We start from the raw sequence: 16,667 nt of genomic DNA, 5'->3' as shown, positions 1-16,667 counted from the left end.
TCTGAAGGTCCTTTTGAATGGTAGCACAACCACCTGGTGTATCAGCCACTCCTCCCAGGTTTGTATCATCTGTGAGCTTGCTGAGGGTATACCCTGTGCCATTATCCAGGCCATTAATGAAGATGTTAAACAGGTTTGGACCCATTATCGATGCCTGGGGGATATTACTAGTGACTGGCCTTCAGTTGAATTTTGTGGTCCTGATCGCAACTCTTCTGAGCTTGGTAGTTCAGCCAGTTTTTAGTCCACTTCATTGTATACTTATTAAACCTGTACATTATCAACTCGTTTGTGAGGACGTTATGGGAGACAGTGCTGAAAGCCTTACCAAGCTAGTCATCTCATTGTGGAACGTTGATTAAGCATGAATTTGTCCTCGTAAATCCGTGCTGACTGCTCCCAATCACATTCTTGTTCTTCATGTATCTGGAAATGGTTTCCAGGATTAGTTGCTCCATCATTTTCCCGGTGACCAAGGTGAGACTGATGGATCTGTAGTTCCCTGGGCCCTCCTTCTTGCCCTTCTGGAAGACAAGAGTGACATTCACTCTCTTCCAGTCCTCAGGAACCTCCCCTGATCATCACAGCCTTTCAAAGATATCTGAGAGTGTCCTCACAAGTATGATGTTATCATAACATCAGCTGTTATGAAGGAGGAGAACTGTCCTGATGTTGCACAGGCTATAGCTTTTTTGTATTGTATGAAACTCTCTTAAACCTAAATCATGTGATTAAAAATTAAAAAAACCCACATTTTCTCTAGTATTTGCTGTTTGATTATGAGCTGCTTAGAGAACATTTTCAACCTTTTTTTAATGTGGTTGTGAGACCTGGAAATTTATTGGTTTCAAAAATGAGAGCTAAAATAATCTCAGAACTGTACACAATCAAGAGAAAGGAGTTTCAGACTCTGAATCATGTATCATGATGCATTTGATGAAAGCCTGAGTTCTGACATTGATACTGCTGCACAAGTGAAATATAAGACTTCTCACTCCCCAAAAGTGGAAATTAATCTTTAGCACTTTTCGCATCTTTTCTCATCATTAAAACATCTGTTACTCAGACATAATGTTTAGTAAGTTCATAGCAAAAATTGCATTCTAAATACTTTGTGACATGATACTTAGACACTGCCTTTTATTCAGATGTTTTTGAATGGTGTAAAAAGTAATCACATTTTATTGTGCTAACTGCTCACTTTGAGCTCATCTAAATGCTAACAAGGAAGAAAATGAATTAATTATTTTATTAATTTTTCATGTTTTCCATAAGTATTGAACCATTTCCCTTAAAACTTCTCCTTCTATTGATTTGTGCACTCATTTCTGTGCGTTATCACTACCCATATATTGAAATAATTATCTTTGCAAAGTAGCTTTTTCTTAGAGGAAGATCTTAAAACTTTCTGGACTTTTCATATCAGTGAAGAGCAAAGCTGATTTTTAGCCTTCTCTTTAACATCAGCTTCCTGCAAAATCTGCTTTCTCAAATTTCTAAGGTAAAACATTCATGCTGCATAATTTTACACCATGTACCCTGCTAGTGCCAGGAGAAAGCTTCTGATTTGTAACATCTCCAAAGCACAGTCCACTTAAGTGCTAAATTACCACTTCATGAAATTATTTGCTCACTGAGTCAGAACCATGGAAATCTGTGGCAGTGCCCATTCATTTTTTAAAGATCTTATTCAGAAGCAGTCTGAGATGTTATCTCAGAGATGTGACTGGGTCTTTTCCCAGATGAGATAATAACTAATATACCAGTTTAAAATATCAACAGTGCTAATTACGAAGTAATTACGAGTACCATGCTCATCCCACGGACGTCTCTAGAACAACACATTTCAACAGCTGCCTCCCAAATTAACAAAATTCCTGACTCGTCTGTCTACACACTATACCTGTGTGTTTTCAAAATGAAATATTTGCAAACAGTGGAGTATTGTAGACCTGGGCAAGCCTCTGGAAGTGTCTGTGCTTTGGCAGAAGGCAAACGGATAATATTTCTTTTTGCAAAATCCCTTGTTGTCAGCTTGATGAAGAAACAATTTCAGAATCAGTTGAAAGGCTTGCTTCAAAGCTGGCCTTTCTGAGACGAGATGTCATGGCTCACAGGGAAGCACACATGTTTTGAGTCTCAGCATGGGTTTCCAGGAACTTCTGGGGCTCCCCCAGGGAAGTGAGAGACAAAAAATTAGTAAACTGTAGTATATGCACATCTATATCACCTGGAGATAGTAAGAATATCACCAAACTGTAAGAAGAGATCTCCATAGCCAGCGAAAGGGAGAAAACATATCTGTGAAAGCCTCTTGTATGGATACCGAAGTGGAAAACACTATTGTATATGAGGTAATGCAACACAGAACAGAAGCATATAAAAACAGGTTCCTGTAGTTCAGCAAAGCCACTATACATCAGCTGGGAGGCAGTAACTGGCTGTTCATGTACCCAGAGTTCTCTTAGTCCTCATTCAGTTCATAACCTTAGGCACCCAAAGTGATCTAAGCCAATGTGTTGAGCACCACAACTGTAATAAGCTAAAAATGGGTTTAAAGTCTTGGATGACAGGTGATGAATTACCAAGCAAGTGAACTTGATCATTTACTGGTAGATGACATGCCCTTGGTGAAGTGTTAGGTAAAATCAGTTTAAAGCAAATAATTCTCTTCAAATCTTTAAACCAAAATATTCTCATGGTCTTTCCAAAACATTTTTGTCCTTTGTGGAAGAACAACTTTGCAGACTCTTTGTAATTGCACTGAAACCCGAGGGATTTATTAATATAGAAATTGAGTTAGGTAGAAATAGCTTAGCATATATTTTGGATTCTTTGCTATTCTAGGCAATTTGGAACCTGATAGATTAAATTAACAATGAAGAATGACAGTTAGAAGCAACTATCTTAAATCATTATGGGAATTCAGTTACTAAAATGATGTACCAGTCTTACGAATATGTGTATAATAATGGGAGCATCCTCTGAGATAGTTGTATGTAACTCTAGGACTATGATTTGTTCACCATTTAACTTCTTCAAATCATTTGATTTGACCTTGGGGTTCTTTCGCATTCGAAATGTTTGTGCCTACACTTTCAAGTGATAAATGTAATGCCTTCGACAGTTATTTAAATTAAAGCATTTGGATAAATGTGAAATATCAAGTTAATACAATGTTTCAAATACATTTGCTGTCATGGCTATTAAATGATCAAGAAATCAAGGAAACTTGGAACTATAAAAAGGACATGTTTAAATCTATTTTAAAAATTAAATTGAAAAATCTTAAGTATGATTTCCAGTTGACAGAGAAAAAAATCCTTCCAGGGAACTGACAGGCTTTCTGAATACTACTAAAAAAGCAAGCATGGGAATATAATGTAAGCAGATGAAAAATTATGAAATATCAAAGCTCTACAGGGAAGTGTGTCTCACAGATGCATTCATAAATTGGATGAATAGGTAGACAGAATGCGTACTGTAGATTACAATGATAAGTAATTATAAATATCCTAGTTTTCTCATGAAGCAAAGACCACATTTTAAACAATATCTAACACACTGATATTGAAAGGTAATAGGAGCTAGGTACACTACAAGTACACTACTCCTTCACTGCAGCTACATTGAAACTTTCAGTCTATATTTATACCATCTTCACAGTGTACACAGCCTGGTCCCTGGATCAGATGGTATAGAATTTCTCATATCCATCCTTTTTATCATCTAGAGAGCCCTGGCCAGGACCACAGAATCCTTTGTACCTTTACAGTAGAGCATCTCACAAATATACACTTTATTTTTAACTATTTTAGAAAAGGACTGATGCGGCTTGTTGAAAGGGAAGGCATAACAAACTTATGGCTGGCTAATGCTTTTGCCTGTTCAGTGGTTCTGCACCTTTAAGTAGGCAATTTTAATTTCTTATATTTAAAATAGCGTTGCTTGGTGCCATGCTGGGAGCTAGCAGTGCTTAACTGCTCAGCAAGTTTTTCACAGGGCTACCAGCATAGCCCCATAACACACAGTAGAGTTCTGGCTGAGAGCAAGTTCTTTGCAAATACAGACTCTGACTCCTGTCCCCTCTGGACTACAAGTTGCTTTCCTCTGATTCTAAGCCATCACAATTAATAAGCACAACGGTACATGTAACAGGAGTGCAATTTGCAGCCTGCCAGATGATGTTTTACAGTATAATGCCAAGCACATAGCATGCATATAAGGGCATGGCAAAGCCTCTGAGCACAGAAGACAAACTTGGATATCTTAGAAGATTGTATTAGGAAGAAGCAGCAAAATCAGCCAATGATTTGGGACAAGGACCTTGGCAGAAAGCATCTTCTCTTCCACACCCATGTTTCCTCTTGAAAAGAATTAGCTGGCTTGTTCCAAATTACAGTAGTATGGATGACCAGAGGATTAAAGGTCCAAACTGAAACAGTGAATGAATTAACTTGTCAAAGAGGTTTGAACAATTGTTCAAATAATCTTAATTTTGAACCCTAGCATTCCCAAGCTATCTAAGCTTGGACTCCTGAACATACCTCAGTCTAGAGAGAGAGGGGAACAATGTGCATCTGGTATGATTTGACACCAAGGTCAGTTCTGCTCAAGTCTCCATGGGACACAGAAATTTAAGCATACTCAAGACCCAGGCCCAACGTACTCAGAATGTTTTCAGCTCACTTACAAGTAGCTTTGACGCTGCAAGTGGCCACTTTTTATGTAATTATTAGTTGTCATTCAGGAAGGTGGAACATTTGGTTTCTGTGCTTTCCTAGTTTGAAGAGTGTTGAACCACATCTTTGACATTCCAGGGAAGTGTCCTCATTTCAAGGATATTGAGGTACTCACCATCCACAGGTATGAGTACAAGAGTCATGGTAATAAAGACAGAAAGAAAAATGACAAAACTGGAAATGACTCAGGTAAAAAGATAATTTCTTTGTTGGAGGAAGTGTGGGGTTGCACATGTTAAACTATTGTAAGAAATCATACCTTTAAGTATAAGATCATCCCTGAAAAAAATGAAAAAGAAAAACACAGATTAACAAGAGTAAAAAGTTTGAGAAAACCAGCTCCTTACTGATTATCCTTACTTACTTTAAGGACAGAAGCCTAGGGTGACTTGAGAGGGCTATTAACAACAGTAGAACTTTTTCTTTTAATCCTAACAACAGACAGGTGAGTTTTCATTATGGCTTTCTGATGTTTCATGCCTCTTACATAGCTACTTCATCCCCTACATTAGTATTTCTATCAATTTTTTCTTTATTTCTATCCTTTTTTACATAAACAATGTATGCTTAATTAGATTATTTCCACAGCAAACTAGCCATGAAATAAAAGATAGTGCGACTTTTGTTTATAAGAAGAAATGAAATTTTATTTTCTTACTTTTAATGAGAATAAAAGTCAGAAGAAACTCATTCACTTGCTGCAAAAGTCAGTTATGACAATAATTAGGATTTTAAGTCGCTTTATTTGCATGCATATATTTCCTCTCATCTAGAAATATTCCAATGTACTGACTAGTTTAGTACAGAAATCTAATCTGGAATGGTCATGGAAGGATCGATAAAAATAAAATGAGCTTTACTAAAAGCAATGTAAAGTCAGTGCTACATTCATGCCCTCATGTAACATTCATTGCAGTTGAATCTCACCAATTGTGCCCATTAACATTTGAAAAATCAATCATTCAAAAATCCTTTGCCTAGCAACATCTCAAACTCAATCATTACTTTCGACATAGAAAATTTTAAACAAATATTTCTGAGATGAAATTAATGAAAAGCAGTTCAGTGCCCAAGGCAGAAATTGAAAAGTTGGTACGGTTTTCTCATATGAACTATTTAATCTCTTAGACTTAGAATTCACTTGAGAAATCAGTTATGAGTACTGCGAATACCTTTGCCAATTCATGCATTTTGCATGAAATCAAACATATCGTAGTATGTGTCTGTATAGTAAACCCAAAAATTTTTAAAATGGAAATGCTCTGCAGGTTTTACTGATTAGAAACAAGCACATTGCCACAGATTTAAGAAACAAAAATGATTATTCAATTAATCGAATACAAAAATCATAGAATCATAGAATGGTTTGGGTTGGAAGGACCTTAAATGTTATCTAGTTCCAACCCCCCTGCCACAGGCGGGGACACCTTCTACTAGACCAGGTTGCTCAAAGACCCATCCAGCCTGGCCTTGAACACTTCCAGGGAGGAGGCATACACAACTTCTCTGGGCAACCTGTTCCAGTGTCTCACCACCCTCACAGGAAAGAATTTCTTCCTAATATCTAATCTGAATCTACCCTCTTTCAGTTTAAAACTGCTACCCCTCGTCCTATCACTATATGCCTTTGTAAAAAGTGCCTCTCCAGCTGTCCTGTACGCCCCCTTCAGGTAGTGGAAGGCTGCTAGAAGGTCTCCCCAGAGCCTTCTCTTCTCCAGGCTGAACAGCTCCAACTCTCTCAGCCTGTCTTCATAGGAGAGGTGCTCCAGCCCCTGATCATCTTCGTGGCCCTCCTCTGGACTCATTCCAACAGCTCCACGTCCTTCTTATGTTGGGGCCCCCAGGGCTGGACGCAGTACTCCAGGTGGGGTCTCATGAGAATAGAGTAGAGGAGCAGAACAACCTCCCTTGACCTGCTGGCCACGCTGCTTTTTATGCAGCCCAGGATACGATTTGCCTTCTGGGCTGCAAGCGCACATTGCTGGCTCATGTTGAGCTTCTCATCAACCATTACTCTCAAGTCCTTCTCCCCAAAGCTGCTCTCAATCCATTCTCTGCCCAGCCTGTATTTGTGCTTTGGATTGCCCTGACCCGTGTGCAGGACCTTGCACTTGGCCTTGTTGAACTTCATGAGGTTTACACAGGCCCACTTCTCAAGCCTGTTAAGGTCCCTCTGGCTGGCATCCCTTCCCTCCAGCACGTTGACCATACCGCTCAGTTTGGTGTCCTCGGCAAACTTTCTGAGGGCGCACTCAATCCCACTGTCCATGTCGCCGACAAAGGTGTGAAACAGCACTGACCCACAGAATAACAGAATCACAGAATCACAGAATGGTTAGGGTTGGAAGGGACCTCTGGACATCATATAGTCCAACCCCCTGTCAAAGCAGGTTCCCTAGAGCACATTGCACAGGGTCGCATCCAGGCAGGTTTTGAATATCTCCAGAGAAGGACACTCCACAACCTCCCTGGGCAGCCTGTTCCAGTGGTCGGTCACCCTCAAAGTAAAGAAGTTTTTCCGCATATTCAGATGGAGCTTCCCATGTTTCAGTTTGTGCCCATTGCCCCTTGACCTGTCACTGGGCACCACCAAGAAGAGTCTGACTCCATCCTCTCGACACCCGCCCTTAAGGTATTTGTAAGCATTGATTGATAAGATCCCCCCTCAGTCTTTTCTTCTCCAGGCTAAACAGACCCAGCTCCCTCAGCCTCTCCTTGTAAGAGAGATGCTCCAGGCCTCTAATCATCTTTGTAGCCCTCCACTGGACTCTATCCAGTAGTTCCTTATCTTTCTTGAACTGGAGAGCCCAGAATTGCACACAGAACTGCAGGTGTGGCCTCACTAGGGCAGTGTAGATGGGGAGGATGACTACCCTTGACCAGCTGGCCACACTCTTCTTAATACACCCCAGGATACCATTGGCCTTCCTGGCCACAAGGGCACATTGTTGGCTCATGGTGAACTTGTCCACCAGAACTCCCAGGTCCTTCTCTGCAGAGATGCTTTCCAGCAGGTCAACTCCCAACCTGTACTGGTGCATGGGGTTCTTCCTCCCTAGGTGCAGGACTCTGCACTTGCCTTTGTTGAACTTCATTATGTTCCTCTCTGCCCAGCCCTCTAGCTTGTCCAGGTCTCGCTGAATGGCAGCACAGCCTTCTGGTGTATCCGTCACTCCTCCCAGTTTTGTGTCATCAGCAAACTTGCCGAGTGTACACTCAGTCCCTTCGTCCAGGTCATTGATGAATAAGTTAAACAGGACTGGACCCAGTACTGACCCCTGGGGAACACCACAAGCTACAGGCCTCCAACTAGACTCAGCGCTGCAGATCACAACCCTCTGAGCTCTGCCATTCAGCCAGTTCTCAATCCAACTCACTGTCCACTCATCTAACCCACACTTCCTGAGCTTTCCTGTGAGGATGTTGTGGGAGACAGGGACTGATTTTTTACTCATAGGGATGCAGTGATCTTGAGCTTGGAGGAAGTGATGCTTAAATGTTGACCAGCTCTCTTGGACCCCCTTACCTTCTACAGCCCGATCCCATGGGATACCCCCAAGTAGGTCCTTGAATAAGGCAAAGTCATCTCTCCTGAAGACCAGGGTTGTGATCCTACTTTTTGCCCTGCTTTCTCCATGCAGGATCCTGAACTCCACCAGCTCATGGTCACTGTAGTCAAGGCTACCCCCAACCTTCACATCCCCAACGAGACCTTCATTATTTGGTAGCACAAGGTCTAGCGGCCCACCTCTCCACGTTGACTCCTTCATCACCTGTGTTGAAAAGTTATCATCAACGCTCTGATGGAACATCCTGGACTGTGGGTGCCTAGCTGTGTTGTCTTTCCAGCAGATATCAGGGTGATTGAAGTCTCCCATGAGAATCAGGGCCTGTGATTGTGAGGCTACTTCCAGCTGTCTGTAGAAGGCCTCATCTACTTCCTCTTCCTGATCAGGTGGCCTGTAGTAAACACCCACAACAGTGTCACCCATATTAGCCTGCCCCTTAATTCTTACCCATAGGCTCTTGACTTGTTCTTCATCCACCCCTAGGCATAGCTTGATACATTTCAGTTGCGCTCTCTCATAAATGGCAGCTCCACCTCCTTGCCTTACTGGCCTGTCCTTCCTAAAAAGTACATAGCCATCCATGACAGCATTCCAGCCATGCGAGCTACTCACCATGTCTCTGTAATTGCAATGAGATGATGGACCTGCGACTGCACATAGATCTCCAATTTTTCCTGTTTATTCCCCAAAGGAATAAACCCCTGAGGAATGCCACTTGTCACTGGTCTCCACTTGGACATCGAGCCATTGACCACAACTCTTTGAGTGCGACCATCCAGCCAATTCCTTATCCACTGAGTGGTCCATCCGTCAAGTCCATGTCTCTCCGATTTAGAGACAAGGATGTGGTGCGGGACAGTGTCAAATGCTTTGCTCAAGTCCAGGTAGATGACGTCAGTTGCTCTTCCCTTATCCATCAACACTGTAACCCCGTCATAGAAGGCCACCAAATTTTTCAGGCACTATTTGCCCTTACTGAAGCCATGTTGGCTGTCACCAACATCATCATCACCTCCTTGATTTCCATGTGCCTTGGTATAGTTTCCAGGAGGATCTGCTCCATGATCTTGCTGGGCATAGAGGTGAGGCTGACTGGCCTGTAGTTCCCCAGGTCTTCCTTTTTTCCCTTTTTGAAAACGAGGGTTAAGTTTCCCCTTTTCCAGACAGTGGGAACCTCACCAGACTGCCACAACTTCTCAAAAATGTTGGATAGCGGCTTAGCAACTTCATCCTCCCGATCCCTCAGGATCTGTGCATGCACTTCATCAGGTCCCATTGACTTGTGCATCTTCAGGTTCCTTAGATGGTCTCGAAGCTGATCTTCTCCTACAGTGGGTGGTTCTTCATCCTCCCAGTCCCTGCCTCTGCCTTCTGAGACTTGAGCGGTGTGGCTTGAGCACTTGTTGGTGAAGACTGAGTCAAAAAAGTTGTTGAGTACTTCAGCCTTCTCCATATCCCAGGTAACCAGATCTCTCATTTCCTTCAGGAGAGGGCCCACATTTTCCCTAGTCTTTCTTTTATCACCAATGTACCTATAGAAGCTTTTCTTGTTGTCCTTGACATCCTTGGCCATATTTAATTCTATCAGGGCTTTAGCTTTCCTAACCTGATCCCTGGCTGCTCGGACAGTTTCTCTGTATTCCTCCCAGGCTACCTGTCCTTCCTTCCACCCTCTCTAGGCTTCCTTTTTGTGTCTGAGTTGGTCCAGGAGCTCCTTGTTCATCCATGCAGGCCTCCTGGTGTTTTCACCTGACTTCCTCTTTGTTGGGATGCATCGCTCCTGAGCTGTAACCTGTAAGTAACTATAAGGAATAAAGATTTGAAAATAAAGATAGAAAAATTTGGACTTGAAACTGCAAATTTTAGTGGTTAGTTAAGTTATTAATCACTGGAGCAGTTTTCCAAGCATGTAATGGTACTCTTGAACTTGAAGTTTTCAAATCAATCTCCACTAAAAGGAGAGACTGCACAGAAGTTTCTTGGTGAAATCCTATGGCCTGAGTTGTTCAGGAAATCAAAACAGACACAATGCTGGACTTTTCTAGTTTTTAACATCCAATCTATGAAATACAATTGATATTGTAAATACATATTTCAAGTCAGCAAACTCTATTTTTATGGGTTTCCCTTGAAATTTCACATTCTGTCTTCATCCATGTATAATTTTTGCCAAATTAACAATTTGATCTCATCTGGCAGCTCTACCTCAGGACAAACTTCCTGGAAAGTTCAAACAAAAATATTCCAGGTGTTTCTGAGGACAAGAATGAGACAAAATGTGTATTTTTACATTAAAATGGTCTGATGATCTTTCAGAGACACTAGTGATTTTTAATGCAAAAATCTTGGCAGAAAAATGACATTTTAATCATGAATCTAGTTTTTCCTGCTATAGAAATCATTTAACTGGACATTAAGATACAGCATTTTTAAAAACCTCAGCCTGCAAATATTTATTAAGGAATGTTGTGAATTTATTCAGTAAAGTCTCTGAAGACTTTTTTTTTTTACTGAGCAAGGTCAAATACCTCAGAGCTGTCCATGCTAACTACCTGGCTATATGCTTTCCCCACTATGAAGGTGCATACCCCATTTCTTCACAACTCCCAAAGCTGATGCACATCTGTATGTATTACAGTCACCACGAGACTTGAGTATCCTCCTGTCCAGAACTGCAGGAGTGAAGTTAAATTTTCTCTAAAATGTGTAGTAGCTCAGAATTAGAGCCAAGCTATTACAGCTGTATAGCTTACAGGTCTGGTTTGCATCCTGACAGTTCGAAGTACAGCCAAATCTTATTTAGAGATGCCCAGAAATGTTCTGTAAGGTGACAGAACTTTGTGGGTTGTGCTGTGCATCATGTATTTTGTGAAATATGTATATATAGAGAGTTATGTATATTGGATTCATTGCAGATTTCAACTCATTTGTTTGTTCCAATTTAGATCAAAGTTACTTGGATAATACCTTAATGCTTACCACACAAACTTGATTTCTACCTGGCTTTCAGTTTTTTCATTAACAGAATTTTATAAAGTAATTATTTGCTGATTCCTTCTCTCGGTTAACCTTCCTTTATATACATTCAGACTAAATTTTGAACTTTGATTATATGGGAAAGATTCACAGCTGAAAGCTTATGGAAATAAATCCCTGTCTATTCCCTATGGAGCTTAGAATTTCCATAAAAGTATTAAAAGGAGTGTCAGCTTCTGTGAATTTAGTAAGCTTTCCTATCCACAGACTGCCAAACAGGCTATGAACCACAGCATAAGTAGACATGCATCTTGAGTGGAATGTGAGTGGGGAAAACCTTGTCTGAGGGAAGGAAGCGAAGTGGGGGCATATTTAATAGATGTCTTGACTACTCTTTCAACAAGACAAAGCACTGTGCAATTTTTAAAATTGCTTATGAAAACACGGAGGTGTCAGAAGGAAGAAGATGGTATCTGTAGCAAGCTCCTTTTCACTTCTACACAAGAGAAGGCCACTTGGACATAGCTGGGTGCAAAGCCAAGTCCTGATTCCTTTGAGTGCTGTTTCTGCCTGGCAGCCATGCTGTTGCACAGCCCCACTACTGATCAGAAAGCTGTAGCAGTTAGTGTTCCTGCCACTGTGGGGAAGTAACTTTCCATCAGCAATCAACATAGAGACCTGACAGTTTGTGGGTCATCGCCCCCCTTATCTGCTGATGGTGTATAGCAAGGGGAAATGTGGCAAGGAGACAATGTTCTGGAGAACTATCATTAGCACTGGTCAGTGTACCCATGTGGTGTCAGTCTCCTACTAAAAAAGGGTTTTCCAGGGTTCTATGAGTAAGCTCTCCACCCACGTGCCATACTCTGTTGCATCCAAGGCAAGTGCAACTACAGCATGCACTCACAGATTTAGGCTCTTCCCTTTGCCAAGGTCTTTCAGATGCCTTCAGGTTGCAGGGTGCAGCTAGTGACTACGTGACACTAGAGAAGGACCCCTTAATCAGATCTGCATGACTGTTCAAGCCCAGTGAGTTATAAGAGTATCCTACTCCCTCTCTCATTTCTTCCCCTGAGGCTTTATTCAAAGATTCTCTTGAAGACTGAGAAGGTAGTTCAGGACCTTGTCCTTGTAGCTGTACTGGCTCTAGCTGGGATGGAGTTAACTTTCATCATAGCAGCCCACTTGGTGCTGTGCTTTCTGTTTGTGGCTAAAACAGTGTTGATAACATACCAAGATTTTGGCTATTGCTGAGTAGTACTTGCATAACATCAAGGCTTTCTCCTCCATCTCCCTACCCAAAGTGAGTAATCCGGTTAAGAAGTTCAGAGGGGACATAACTGGAACAGCTGACCCAAACTGACTAAAGGGATATCCCACACCATATGATGTCAGGGCTCAGTTCTGGGGCCAGTGCTGTTCAATATCTTTATAGATGATCTAGACGTAGGGATTGAGTGCACCCTCAGTAAATTTGCAGATGACACCAAGCTGGGTGGGAGTGTCGATCTGCTGGAGGGTAGGAAGGACCTACAGAGGGATCTGGACAGGTTAGATAGATGGGCCGAGACCAACGGCATGAGGTTCAACAAGAACAAGTGCCGGGTCTTACACTTCGGCCACAACAACCCCATGCAGCGCTACAGGCTGGGGGAAGAGTGGTTAGAAAGCGGCCCGGCGGAAAGAGACCTGGGGGTGCTGATCGACAGATGGCTAAACATGAGGCAGCAGTGTGCCCAGGTGGCCAAGAAGGCCAATGGTATCCTGGCCTCTATTAGGAATAGTGTAGCCAACCGGTCTAGAGAAGTGATCGTCCCTCTGTACTCGGCACTGGTGAGGCCGCATCTCGAATACTGTGTCCAGTTCTGGGCCCCGCACTTCAAGAAAGATGTTGAGGTGTTGGAGCGAGTCCAGAGGAGGGCGACCAAGCTGGTGAAGGGTCTGGAGGGTCTGACCTATGAGGAACGGCTGAGGGAGCTGGGTTGTTTAGCCTGAAGAAGAGGCTCAGAGGTGACCTTATTGCAGTTTACAACTACCTGAAGGGAGGTTGTAGTGGAGTGGGAGTCGGCCTCTTCTCCCGGGCAACTAGCAATAGGATAAGAGGACATAGCCTCACGCTTTGCCAGGGGAGGTTCAGGTTGGACCTTAGGAAGAATTTCTTCTCAGAAAGGGTCATTAGACATTGGAAGGGGCTGCCCAGGGAGGTGGTGGAGTCACCATCTCTGGATGTGTTTAAGAAAAGACTGGACATGGCACTTAGTGCCATGGTCTAGTTGACATGGTGGTGTCAGGGCAATGGTTGGGCTCAATGATCCCAGAGGTCTCTTCCAGCCTGATTGATTCTGTGTGATTCTGTGTGATTCTGTGTCATGCTCAGCAACAAAAGATCAGAGGAAGGAGGAGGAAGGGGTGATTATCATGCTTATGGCATTTGTCTTCCCAAACAACTGTTACTTGTGCTGAGGCCCTGCTTTCCAGGAAGTGGCTGGACATCTGCCTGCTGATGGGAAGTAGTGAATGGATTCTTCTTTTTGCTTTGCTTGTGTATGCAGCTTTTGCTTCAGTTATTAAACTGTATTATCTCAATCCATGAGTCTTCTCTCCTTCCTTCTATTTTCTTTCTACCTCATGGGAGAGGGGAGTGAGTGAGAGTCTGGGTGGGTGTTTGGCTGCTGGCCGCAGTCGACCTATCACAGTAGCTGAAGAGCCGATGCAGCTCAGCACACTTGAAGTGTGCACACCGAGCTGTGGTCTGTATCCGAAACTTTCACGTAAGTACCTTCCAGCTTTTCCATAAGAAGCTGTATGGCTCAGAGGTTTGTGGTTTTTTTTGCAGAACCAGAACTCTGTGCCTCCTTTTCCAGTTGTGCCTGCGAGATGCTGGTTGCAGGGGAGCCATAAGTAAAGAATATGTACATATGGAGACTGGTCCCTGCTCTGCTCATGTCCCAGGTGGTCCCTACAGCTCTGTGCTGTTGTTTTCCATAAAGAGGCAGAAAAGTTGGGCAATAAGAAAGCTACTTTACAGCCTACTATACCTGTGGATATATACTAAGACAGCCAATTGGTTCACTACAGGTAATAGCTCAGGAGTGACCTAATATCATATGGATTATGAGGACGAGTGAGGCTCTGAAGCCAAACTGGGAGCAAATCAGCATGGTTTAGTGATACATGCATTCTAATAGTATCTTCTGTTTGGAATATCTGCTGCTGTAAGTTACCTAAAAATTTTTTGTTATGGTATCTCTACTTCAATTAGTAGCATTACTGTACCAAATTTAGTGCCTACAGAAAAAAAAGCTTTATGTTTGTTGTTCTCTGGGCAGCACTTCAGGTTGAAAAATGGTATAAGAATTGTGCTGAGTTTTTTGGGCCAACAAAGGATACGGAAATAACAAAAAAAACCCCCTGCCATTCTGAATTTAGCAAAACTGCTTGATCAAATACAGTCATCAAGATATAAATTTTAATTTAGGGGTTTGAAGACCTTATTCAGAAATCAGTCACTACATGAAGTGACAATTGACTAGAACTTTTAATTGAGTGGCTGATTTTCAAATTTATAGGAAAATGTAGAATTGTCACAAATGAAGAGTTAAGTCCCATTACTATTGTTTGCTGGTGAGAAAATAATTGTTTCAATGACTATATAAGAAAGTAGGGCAAGGAGAACTGAATGTTGAGACAATCAGTACAAACTGTTCCTATTACAATGGCTAGTAGGGTAGTGGGTGAAACAAGCTGCTCCAGGGATGCACTAGAAGCAGTGTCTCAAGGGTACCTCTAGGCAGAGCAGTTTTCCTTTACGTTCTTCCTAAGCGCACTAAACTATTTGTTCTCTGAAATCTTCTGCTGTTGTTAAGATTTGGGTGGCTCTAACAGTCACGTGAACAGGAAGGAGTCCATACACATGCATTCTCTAACAGGCATCTGTTCCTTTTCAACATACAGGGTCAGATGCATAATAATGTTACTGTATTAACAATTCATTTTCAGATATCAAACTGATACATAACAGATCCTTAGAAGCCAGTTAGAGACTGTCATTAAGATACAGTATTTGTCTTATTGTGATGCCATAACTAATGCTTTAGAAGAACATATCTGTTCTCTAGGGTGAAGACCTTGGTAGAAATAAAGCATCTGGTTCATGGTTCACACATCCCACGCCCCCCCTTGTTGTTTTGGAAAATGTTTATGTAATTTTTAGAGATGTTGTTCCAAAATGGAGATTTAAGAAAATAAAGTCTAAGAATCAGATTAAGAAAAAGAAATATATAGATATTATATGTGAATACAAGAAAGTGGTGTAACAGTTTGTTGGAGAAGTTTTAGTCAAATCAAACCACGCAAATATGACATCCTTATATACACTTTTTCCTGGAAAAAATCCTTACTTTTTCTCTTGAAATGCCAAGACAGATAATTATTTGGGTACTCCATCTGAAGCGAGCTTGAAGTTGAAGAACTGAACAGAAATTTACTTGTGATTCCTGCCCCATGGCTTTAGCATCTTGCCTGTGAAAGGAGGGAATGGCTCTCCTGTGGTCGCGGTACTCCTCCTGCTGGTGACCAGGAGCCGTGCATGAGAGGAGAGAAACCACCTGATGCAGAGGGAGTGACTGTAGATTGATGCTGCAAGAGCAAACTTTCAAGGGGCATCAGGAGGAAACTGGGAGTAATGGTCTGATCAGGGAGACTGAAACTGGGAAAAAAACAAAGGGTGTGGGAGAATGGGAATAAAATGAAAAAGAGCTAGGAAGAGATGAGAGGAGAGCCTGGAATAAGCGTTAAGTGGTCATGTGCCAGAGTATATGAACACCAAAGGACAAAGGTGCAGAAAGGTGAAAGACTGAACAGGACTTAAGATCTCTGACCAGTATAGCTCCACTCTGTCAAATAGGTGGAAAGTCCACCTGTAGAGACTGTCTCTTCAGTGGTCAAGTCAAAAAAAAGGACAACAACTGTTTTTCTTGCCAGTCACTCTTTTGGAACAATTAAAAGGGACCTCTGAAAAAAAATCTAAAATTCCAAATCTCTTATCATGAGTTACTAATGAGACATCATAGTTCAGATACTAGAAAAGAAATTTCCCGGCAAAGCTGGTTAAGCAGTGGAACAGCTTGCCAAGAGAGATGGTGAAATTTCCGTCATTAAAGATAGTTAAAGACTTCTCCGGACATGGCCTTGAGTAACCTGTTTTAGCTTCAACATTGCACTTGCTTGGAGCAGAAGGCTGGATGGAAGACTGGCAGAAGACTCTTCCAATCTGTATCTTTCTGCGAATCTAATATAGATTTTTCTGGGGGAGGTTACAGTTTCTATTGGAAGAGAACAAAATCTAAAACTTGCACACACCACAATGAAGCAGACAAAA

This window comes from Nyctibius grandis, chromosome 3, assembly GCF_013368605.1.
Source record: "Nyctibius grandis isolate bNycGra1 chromosome 3, bNycGra1.pri, whole genome shotgun sequence".
Classification (NCBI taxonomy): domain Eukaryota; kingdom Metazoa; phylum Chordata; class Aves; order Nyctibiiformes; family Nyctibiidae; genus Nyctibius; species Nyctibius grandis.
Note: the sequence above shows the minus strand (reverse complement) of the source record.